Source organism: Coenobita brevimanus, chromosome 55 (genome assembly GCF_032717465.1).
Source record: "Coenobita brevimanus isolate Jiangsu-jjx chromosome 55, ASM3271746v2, whole genome shotgun sequence".
Classification (NCBI taxonomy): Eukaryota; Metazoa; Arthropoda; class Malacostraca; order Decapoda; family Coenobitidae; genus Coenobita; species Coenobita brevimanus.
Window position 1 is genome coordinate 10,171,360 of NC_137008.1, and position 10,827 is coordinate 10,182,186.

At 39.1% G+C, this 10,827-nt stretch overlaps 1 pseudogene; it reads left to right on the forward strand.

Annotated features, from left to right (window-relative positions):
- The window catches only part of LOC145401247 (zinc finger BED domain-containing protein 5-like), a 28,125-nt pseudogene extending 18,217 nt beyond the window's left edge, over nucleotides 1–9,908 (forward strand).
- Nucleotides 9,909–10,827: the final 919 nt, after the last annotated feature.

A 10,827-nucleotide genomic window follows, 5' to 3' on the forward strand; every position in this document is an offset into this window, starting at 1 on the left:
AAGGGCTTAGCAACTTGAGAGAGGGACAGAGAGAGCGAGACAGAGAGATAGCTAGCGGGACTCTATACTTCGCTCTGTGTGAGAGACTTGTTAATATTTCCAAGACAAATAAAAATAGTCCCATACTATTCTTTACCTCTCCTGTCACTACATGACAAATGGGAAAGAAGATTATCTACTACAAGCTACTCCCGTATAATAACCGCTCGTCCACAAGTCTAATATATATATAACTCAACCACAAAGGAACCACAAAGTCCTTTATGACACACACACACACACACACACATATATATATATATATATATATATATATATATATATATATATATATATATATATATATATATATATATATATATAACTCAACCACAAAGGAACCACAAAGTCCTTTATGACACACACACACACACACACATATATATATATATATATATATATATATATATATATATATATATTGTCAGACAGACAGATTATTTTTTTCTTTCTGTGTCCAACTCTGAGCATAAGCTTCACAGCCTGCTCCCAAGGCCCAGTAGTCCTCCTACATTCCATACACCTCCACATGTCACCACTTCTGCGCTAACACCCACCGTTCATATTGAATACATGCTAGGGCTGTCACATACAAGACTGGTGTATTGGTATTAGTGGGGGTATTTTTACGACATGTCGGCGGATATATAGATAGATAAATAGATAACTGGAAAGATAAAAGATATAGACATGGCCACAGTCAGTGAACTTCATCAGTTAAAAAACTTTAACCAAAGGCGAATGTAATCAACTGCTGGTTGCACTAATAGATTATTTACTTCATCGGCATATGGCGGTAAACCATAGTGTGGAAATGTTTAAATAATGGATTTAATAAAACCTAGAGAGCTGGACAGCCAGGCTTGGATGATGGATGGGGTTTCCTTTCCGTAAATGTTAAATTGGAAATCTATCCAACTAATTAATAAGATGGCATTTGACTGGGTTCTCTCTCTCTCTCTCTCTCTCTCTCTCTCTCTCTCTCTCTCTCTCTCTCTCGTCTTTCTTTTGTTTACTTATTCCCCTTGGACTCTCACAGCAGTTCCCCTTTCACCTCATCATTTCCATCCTACTTTCCCGTTCAAAACAGCTTACAGTGTTTGTATAATATTCAGTTCTTCCTCTTCCTTTCTCTTCTTATTCCATCACCTCTTTGCGTGAGTATAATTCTGCGATATCCCATAATTCACTTACTTTATCTCCATTTTCCCCGGCTGTCTGATATCTGTTCTTCCTATGAACATGTTCTCTGTCTTTCTCCTCCCTCCTTTATCATCCTCTCTTTTAGGTCCTTATTATTCCGCCCAGTGTCAGCGCATCATTAATATGTATCTCTCTCCTTCGTCACCTTTATTACTGTTTCATCTCTTCTTGTGCCATTTACCTTAGTATCTTAAAATGATTCTTTTTCTTCTTCGTCTACTACTAATTATCTCTTCTTTTACTCCTTCTTATTCTTTTTCTCTTTTTCTTCTTCTGTTCCATGTCCCACCTCCATTTTTATGTTCCAGGTAATTCTTTGTTTGGACATTCTACTGTGAGATCAAATAATCCCGTTTCTTTAATTTCCCTCTGTTTTATTGGTGTTTCCTTTCACTCCTGTTCAATACAGTTCTTCTCCCGTTTTGCATCAGCTATAAATCATTCTTCCCAGGCCATACCCGTTCTTGTTTCTCAGTTTTCCTACATCTCTACCTGAAATTCCTCGCCATGTTATTTTCTCTCTTCCCTGTTTAACCTAATCTTCTTCATCTTGTTTAATTTCTTTTGTCTCTCCCACCTTTTTCCAGCGTCCTTTGTTTCTCTTAATCTTACCGTCACGTGTAATCTTACGTATCTCCTTCCTTAATTTCTTCCCTCTGCTGACTTTTTTCATATTATTTATTCAGTTTTCAAATGATTATGTTTTAAAGAAACTTTTCGAAATGCAGGGGTTAGTTATACTGCTCCACTACTGTGCGTCTCCCAGTAGGTAAAGTCTTCAAGTTGTGACAGGAATAAAGCAGGTATGTCATCGGACGCAATTCTTCACTCCTTTTTTTCTTCACGACAATTCTTATACCAATCTTTAATGACTTAATACCGAACTGCGTCATTTCATTCTTACCAGTCCGAAGTTTAGCTTTTACTGCCTTCTGTGTTACTGTACTTACTTTCTCTTTTGTTTATTTTCTGATTCGTCTGTCACATCCCATATTTTCTTCGTTATATCCTCCTAATTTTCGATCATACCCTTTCTTGCCACGATACCTGTGATTATGAACATTTTAAAATTCCATATGTGTATATGGATATCGTGATTGTGTTCTGAATGGATATAGAAACTAGAGGTGTAGTCAGTCAAGCGCATGTTGTGCCTGAGTTTTGCATAGCATTATTAAAATAACAGTTATAAACTTTATGAAATATTAAAAAATAAAAAATAGATTTGTAAAAGATTAAGAGTAAGGAAAGTTACTGATTGCGGAATAAAAAATAAAGAGCTTGCCTAGAATTTATAATCACAGAGAATGGATTTGAGAAATTGTAGCTATATGAGTTTATAGATGGATGAGTTTACAAGGAAAAAAATATAAAGATATGATAAGTAACTCAGTGGTAAACGACGACTCGATGATCGGAAAGCTAAAGAACTGTCAAAAAGTTATATTGGGTGAATTATGTATGAAGGATGAAGCAAATATGAAGAGTTGCATCTTTTAATACCCTGGCAGTCGAGTAACTGATCCCTCCCGTTGAAAATATGTAAATTTTTTGTTAAAGGTGGAGCCGAGAATTGTGATAACGTGGTGAATGGATGAGTGGCCCATTTTACTGGGTTCTTTATTGACTGTTCTCCTATACAGTATTTCTGCCTCCGTGTTATTAATAATTTTGGGATTTTTCCCGCCGCATGTATTACTAAACTGTATAGTTATACTGATGATGTTATTCATTTTCACTGTTTATTTATCCATCACAAAAAAAAATCTTCTGTTGACCTATCACTTTCATTCCTTCAAATTTTTGGTAGGTGGTGGCGATCATCATCATTCATTCACTTGGTATAATGCTGCCTACATTTTCCTTAATTTCTATGATTCATTTTCTGTGTCTGGCCTTCTCTCTTCCTATTTTTGCCACCCTTTCTTCACTTTTTCAAACTTTCCTTTCACCTTCAGCTCTTTCTACATTGAGTGACAAGCCTAATGGTTTTCTATAATTCAGGAAATCATTTATAACTCTAGCTGGCAACCACAGACCACATAAAAGTTTGATGTGGAACCTACCTTGGTGCCTCTGTTAACTGAAAGATTATCGTTCTCTGTGACTGTCATGTTTTGGAAATTTATGTTTTAGCATTCGTGGAGTGCTTACCTTCGCCTCACTGGCATTCTCTACAACCAGATTGCCTATCCAATCCAAACGAAAGTTAGTGCTCGTCTTCATCTACATGACCACCATCTTTTAACATATTTTGTCAGACTCCTTGCACCACGTACCTGCGTCGCACCAGCATTATAATTAATCATCACTGCAGTCAACTCGCGAGGACCGACCGTGGACCTGCGTAACACCAGCATTATCATAAATCATCAAAACTGTTATCTGTCGTCGGTCGTACACCTGCGTCGCATTCACTCATGCACCCTCTCGCACACTTCACTCTCACTGTGGCTCATGCACCTTAACACTGAGTCATACACCGTCAGACATCATATATTTACTTCCACCCACTCGCGCACCTTTACACTGAAATGGACACCTTCATGCTGACTCTTAAACTCTAATACTGATTGCTACACCATGTCACAGACTCCTGCACCCTAACACCCACTCATATACCTTCGCTTCAGTCCATAAACATACTTATGCCCCGCAATGTGATTCTAAGGTCACCTGTCGTAGAGACTACCCGAGTCAAACTAACATTGCTTGGCACCCACACATCTACCCTAGAATTGTCTCACCTTGATCCATACAGTCTCAGTTTAACTTACATACCCTAGTAACACCAATACATACTCGTATATCCCTACTTAGATGTGCACTGTGCTTTTCTTCATATACCCTCTCCGAGGTGAATGGTCTCCTCTTCTTACACTCGCACTGTCACTTTGCTTGCACTGTGCACCTCTGTGCACACTCACTCCGAAGTGCATATATTCTCCACTTTAGTCGCCTGTCCTGTGCACTAGGATTGCTGAACCCGAGCACCGCAGCATACAGCTGTGTTTGTCTTTGCTAAAACCACCCTGCACTCTGTTCATTCTTCCCAAACTCGAAAACACAGTTACTTACTCGGATACAAGGCGTCCCTCCCCCTCCTCCCTCTCTCTCTCTCTCTCTCTCTCTCTCTCTCTCGCTTTTCATTTGTCTACTTATTCCTCTTGGAATTTCACAACAGTTCCCGTTTCACCTCATCAGTGGCATCCACTTTCCCATTCAGAACCTGCTTACTGTGTTTGTGTGATATTCTTTTCTGTCCTCTTCTTTTGTCTTCATATTCCATCATATCGCTACCTACCTCTTTTAGTGAGTATAATTCCACAATATCCCATAATTCATCCACTTGATCTCCATTCTCCCTGCTCTAAGATCTATTTTTCTTTCCTATGAGTATCTTCCCTGTCTCCTTCCTCCTTTATCATCCAATCTTTAAGCTTCTTATTATTCCGTCCAGTGTCAGCGGATCGTTATTATGTATTTCTTTCCTTCGTACCCTTAATTACTGTTTCTTCTCTTCTTGTGCCATTTACCTAATTCTATTATAATCTTTCTTTCTTCTTCATCTTCGTTTGCTTCTTCTTCTTCTTCTTCTTCATCTTCCGTTGCATCTTCATCGTACTGTGAATTCAGATAAACCCGTTTCTATTTTTTCCCTCTTATTTTAATGTGTTTCCTTTTACTCCTGTTCATTACAGTCCTTCTGCCGTTTTCCTTCTGCTTCTCATCCTTCTTCCCCGACCATAACCGTTCTCGATTCTCAGTTTTCGCACACCTCTGCCTGAAATTCCTCGTCATATTATTTTCTCTCTTCCCTGTTCAGCTTACTCTTCTTCATCTTGTTTAATTTCCTTTGTCTCTCCCACCGATAACTAACGTCCTTTATTTACTAATTCTTACCGTCACGTGTAATTTTACTTATCCCTTTCCTTAACTTCTTCACCCTGTTGACATTTTTCATTTTATTCTTTCAGCCTTCAAAAGAATATATTTTAGAGAAAATTTTCGAAATGCAGGGGTTCGTTGTTTTAGTTAACTCACTTCACTACCATGAGTCACCCATAAGTAAGTAAAGTCGTCTAGAATGAAGCAGCAAATATGTCATCGGACTAAATGGGCAAAAAAAAAAAATCCAGTCACATTCTTCACTCCTTTCTTTCTTTACGACACTTCTGATAACAATCTTTACCTCACACACACACACACACACACACACACACACACACACACACACACACACATTATCATTATGTATTATTGATGACGGTCACCTCATTAAGCTTTATCCTCCCCACTCCCCACTGTAACACTTTATATTCATATCATTTACCATTTTTAAACCCCGGTTTTCCTGTCATTTCATCCTTATTATTCCGGAATTCTGTTTATACTGCCTTCTGTGTTACGTTCTTCCTTTCTCTTTTGTTTATTTCCTGATTCTTATGTCAGATCTAATGCTTCCTTCGTTACATCCCCCCCTGTTTCCATGATAACTTTTCTTGTCACGATACCTGTGAAATAAACACTTCAAAACTCCATATGTATGTATGGATGCAAGGATTTTGTATTGAATGAATATAAAAACCTGGAGGGGGCACTCAGTGAAGCGCATCTTTCCGACGAGGGCAACATAATTCCGGATCCAGAATCTGTGATACGATGCGGATCGGACACAAAAGTTAATCGATTGTTCCCTGGAACATGGACTATCTACCAAGCAAATCTGGTTCAAATCTCGCTTATAGTTTTTGAGTAATCTTGCTAAAAGACAAACAAAGCAACAAACTAGAGTGGCACTCACTGGAGTGCATCTCTCTGACAAAGGCAACGTAATTTCCAAACCACTCTTCATAATCGGTTAGGTTTTCACATTATTGATTAGGGATTCACACACAATATATATATATATATATATATATATATATATATATATATATATATATATATATATATATTTCTGGATCAAGAATCTGTAATATGACCTAGATCGGTCCCAAAAGTTATATAATCGATTGTTCCCTGGGACATGGACTATATACACTCCAAATTTGGTCCATATTTGTAGTTTAGTTGTTGAGTAATCCGGCTAACTGACAAACAAACAACGAACAAACAAGGGAGGAAACATACTCTACTTGTCAGAGAGAATCAACAAAAAAACAGGGATGAAAACATACTCTTCCTGCCGGAGAGAATCAGAAGTTATAGAAGCAGACAGGAGAATGTTATGCGTGTATGCGTTTTGCATAGCTTCAGTAAAAGAACTACTATTAAGTTTGCAATATATTAAGAAATAAGAAATAGATCTGTGAAAGATTAAGAATAATTAGAGGACAGAAAAATAAATACCGTGCAAAGAATGTATGATCACAGAGAATGGATTTGAGTAACTGTAGTAAGACGAACTTATAGATGAACGAGTTTGTCGGTAGTGCATGGCGTGAATTTGCAAGGAAGAAAATATACGGATATGATAATCAGTTCTGTGATAAAGGACCACTGGACGATCGGAAAGAAAAAGAACTGTCGATAAATTATATTGGGTGGATTACGTATGAAGGACGATGCAAATGTGAAGAGTCTGCATCTTCTTATAACCTGGCAGTCGAGAAACTGATCTTTGTCGTTGAAAAGATGATGCAAATTTGTTGTTACTGAGGTGGAACCGAGAATTGTGATACCTTGGTGAATGGATGTGTAGCCCATTTCACTGGGTTATCAATTGACAGTTCTATATCTGTGCTTCCATGCTCTTAACAATCTTAGGATACTTCCCCCGCAAGTTTTATTAGACTATATGATTACACTCATGATGATATTCATTTTCACTGTTTGTTTAACCTTCACTAAAAAAATCTTCTGCTGACCTATCACTTTCATTCCTTCAAATTTGTAGTAGGTGCTAGCGATCATCATTCACTCACTTGTATAGTGCTGCCTACTTTTGCTTCCCCTTTATCATTCTTCTTCTGTCTGCCCTTCTGTCTTCCTACTTCTCCGACCCTTTCTGTCAGTTTTTACTGCTTCTCTTTCCTCTCGAGGTCGCTCTACGTTGAGTAGAGCCTAATGGTTTTCTGTAACTCATGAAATCATTGATAACGTTAGTTGGCAACCATAGATCAAATAAAAGGATGATGTGGAGCCTACCTTGGTGTGTCTGGTAATTGAGAGATTATCTTTCTTTTTGACTGTCATATTATGGGAACACATTTTTCAGGCTTCATGGGCTGTTTACCTTCGCCGCACTGCCATTCTCTAAAACCAGATTGCCTATCCAGTCCAAACCAAGTTTAAAGTTCTTCTGTATCTCTCTGACCGTCATCTTTTAACATATTTTTTTTATAGACTCCGCCCACCACGTACCTGTGTTGAACCAACATTATCATCATCACTACAGTGAACTCGCGAGGACCGACCGTTGGTTGACCTGCTTATCACCAGCGCTACAACATATCATCAAAACTGTCGTAAGTCGTCGATCGTACACATACGTCGCACTCATTCATGCACCCTCTCACACACTTATGCACCTGCACGCTGACTCATACACCTTCACACCGAGCCATACACCGTCAAACATCATATAGTTACTTTCAACTGTTCGCGCACCTTTAAACTTAAATGTACACCTTCACACTGACTAATATACTCTAACACCGAGTCATACACCCTGACACAGACTCTTGCACCCTAACACCCACTCATATACCTTACCTTCTATTCATGAAGTTCTACACATACTTATGCTCCGAAATGTGATTCTAAGATCACCTGACGTAGAGACTGTACCGATGTCGTACCATCATTCCTTGGCACCCAAACATGCATCCTATAACTGTCTTACCTTGACCCATACAGCCTCAGTTTAACTTACATACCCTAGTAACACCAATACATATTCGTTTATCCCTACTCAAATGTGCAATGTGCTTTTCTTCATATACCTTCTCCGAGGTGAATGGTGTTCTCCTATTATACTCGTGTTGCCACTTTGCTTTACACCGTGGTCCTCTGTACACGTATTCTCCACTTACAGTGGCCTGTCCTGTGCACAAAGGTTGTTGAACCCCAGCACCGCTGCTTACAGCTATATTTCTCTTTGTAAAAAAAAAAAAAAAAAAAAAAAAACCATCCTTCAATCTACATTCTTCCTCATCTCTAAAACAGTCGCTTACTCGGACAGGACACGTCCCTTCTTTCTCTCTCTCTCTCTCTTTCTCTGGAAATTTGTGAAATATATTCTCAATAAGATGTTCATCACACACACAGACACACACACAGACACACACACACACACACACACACACACACACACACACACACACACATTATCATTATGTATTTTTGATGACGGTCACCTCATGAAGCTTTGTACTCCCCACTCCCCACTGTGACACTTTATATTCGTAACATTTACCATTTTTAAACCACGGTTTTCCTATTCTGATTTCTTCTTGTTCATTAGGAAAAAAAAAGTGTAACTTCAATGTTAAACACATGGCACGGTACATTACTATATTCTTCTATGTAATTATTTTGCTACAGGACAAAAAATTGTCTACATATCGTAAAGAGCGTTCATTTAAACGTAAAATTTTGAATCATTTAATATATAGCTAGTTCCAAACTCTAATATCTCATTGCTGGTGATGACAGAAACAGTAATGATGCAACAGTAATAGACTCACCATAAAATGGCTGGTTTGAATCTGCTTTATATCCGATTCCTCCCTGGCACTGATTCGTGCCTGAAATAAAATTACCGTGACATGCGGTAGTGTGAGGTAATTTAGCGTGAGATGTGACCATCTGAAGCGTGGCAGTGTGTCGGGTGGCAGTGTGACGTGTGGCACCGCGATGTGTTGCAGCGAAAAGTGTGGCAGTGTGAAGTGTTGGAGTGTGAGGTGTCCCTGGATAAAATGTGGCAGTGCGAGGTATGGTAGACTGATTTATGGTAGCGCTAGGTATTACATTTTGAAGTTAGGCAATATGAGGTGTCGTGGATCTACTTCTCTCAGCGCGAAGCGTGGCGTTGTGAGATGTCGCTGTGTGAAGTGTGGTTAGTATGAGGTATATCAACGTGAGATGTTCCAGGATGAGATTTGGCAGTGTGAGGTGTGTTATTATTAGTTACTGCAGTGCTAGCTACTTCATGTTGAGGTTTGGCAATATGAGCTGTCGCAGTGCTAACTCTGTCGGCTTGAAGTATGGGAGTGTGAAGTGTTGCTGTGTGGGGAGTGACAGTGTGGTGTCACTGATAGGTGTTGCAGAATTAAGACTTGTAGTCAGAGGTATGGCAGACTGGAGAGGCAGTATGATGTGTATCAGTATGAGATGTACAAGTATGAGGTGTTGTAGGGTGAGATGTGACTGTGTAAAGTACGGCAATGTAAGATATGGCAGAATGAGGTATGGTTGTGGTAGGTGCTGCCGTGTGAGTTACTGCAATGTGAAGTGTTGTCGTACGAAGTGTGGCAAATTGAAACTTGGCCAGCAGTATGAGGTGTACCGGTGGAAAGTGTTGCTGTGTAAAGTGTGACAATGGGTGCTGTGACAGTGTGAGATGTGGCAGTATAAAGTGTGACAGTGTAACATGCTGTAGTGAATTTCTGCAGAATGAGGTGTCGCTGTGTGATCTGTGGGAGCGTGAGGAACAACAGTGAGAAGTGTTGCAGTATGAAGTGTCACAGTGTGATGTACTGCAGTTTGAGGTACAACAGTGTTATCTGTTGTGAGGTGTTGAAGTGCCATGTGTTACAGTGCCAAGTGTTGCAGTGTTAGCAATTGCAAAGCGAAGCGTGGAAAGTAACTGCGTCCCACACGAATCTCTGACCAATATCTCACCGCCTGACTCGTCCGCTCTTTATACAGGCGGACCATTGGGACATTCACAACAAACTTTTTTTTTTCTTTCCAAGTAATGCATAGACAAAAGACAACTCAATCACTCTGTCTTAGGCTTCTGTTTCACTCAGAAATTTTCTTCATCGCCTTCGTGTCTTTTATATTCGTCTCACGCAACTACACATGATTTAAATTAAAATCCCGAAATCCTTGATGCATCTGCTTGGCGTTACCCAGTTCGTTCCAGCTGGTATGTTTCCTTCATTATTTACCATTTCTTACGACTCGTTCTCATCCGATTCTTCCCTTACTGCACACACACACAGACACACACACACACACACACACACACACACACACACACACACAGTATCTTTATATAATTATTATTGATGACGGGCTCTTCATTAAGCTTTATGCTCCCCACTTCCCACTCAAACACTTTGTCTTCGTAACATTTACTATTTTTAAACTACGGATTTCCTATTCTGATTTCTCCTTGTTGATTAGAAAAAAATATATAACTTCAATGTTAAACACATGACACGGTTCATTACTATATTTTCCTATGTATTTTAATACATGACACAAAATTTTCTAAATATTGTAGAGAGTGGTCATTTCAACTTATTATTTAGAATTATTAAATACACTGAGGTGGTTTGGACATGTGGAGAGAATGGAGAATGAAAGACTGACTAAGAGGGTGTATGTAGGTGAGGTGGAGGGAGGGAGATG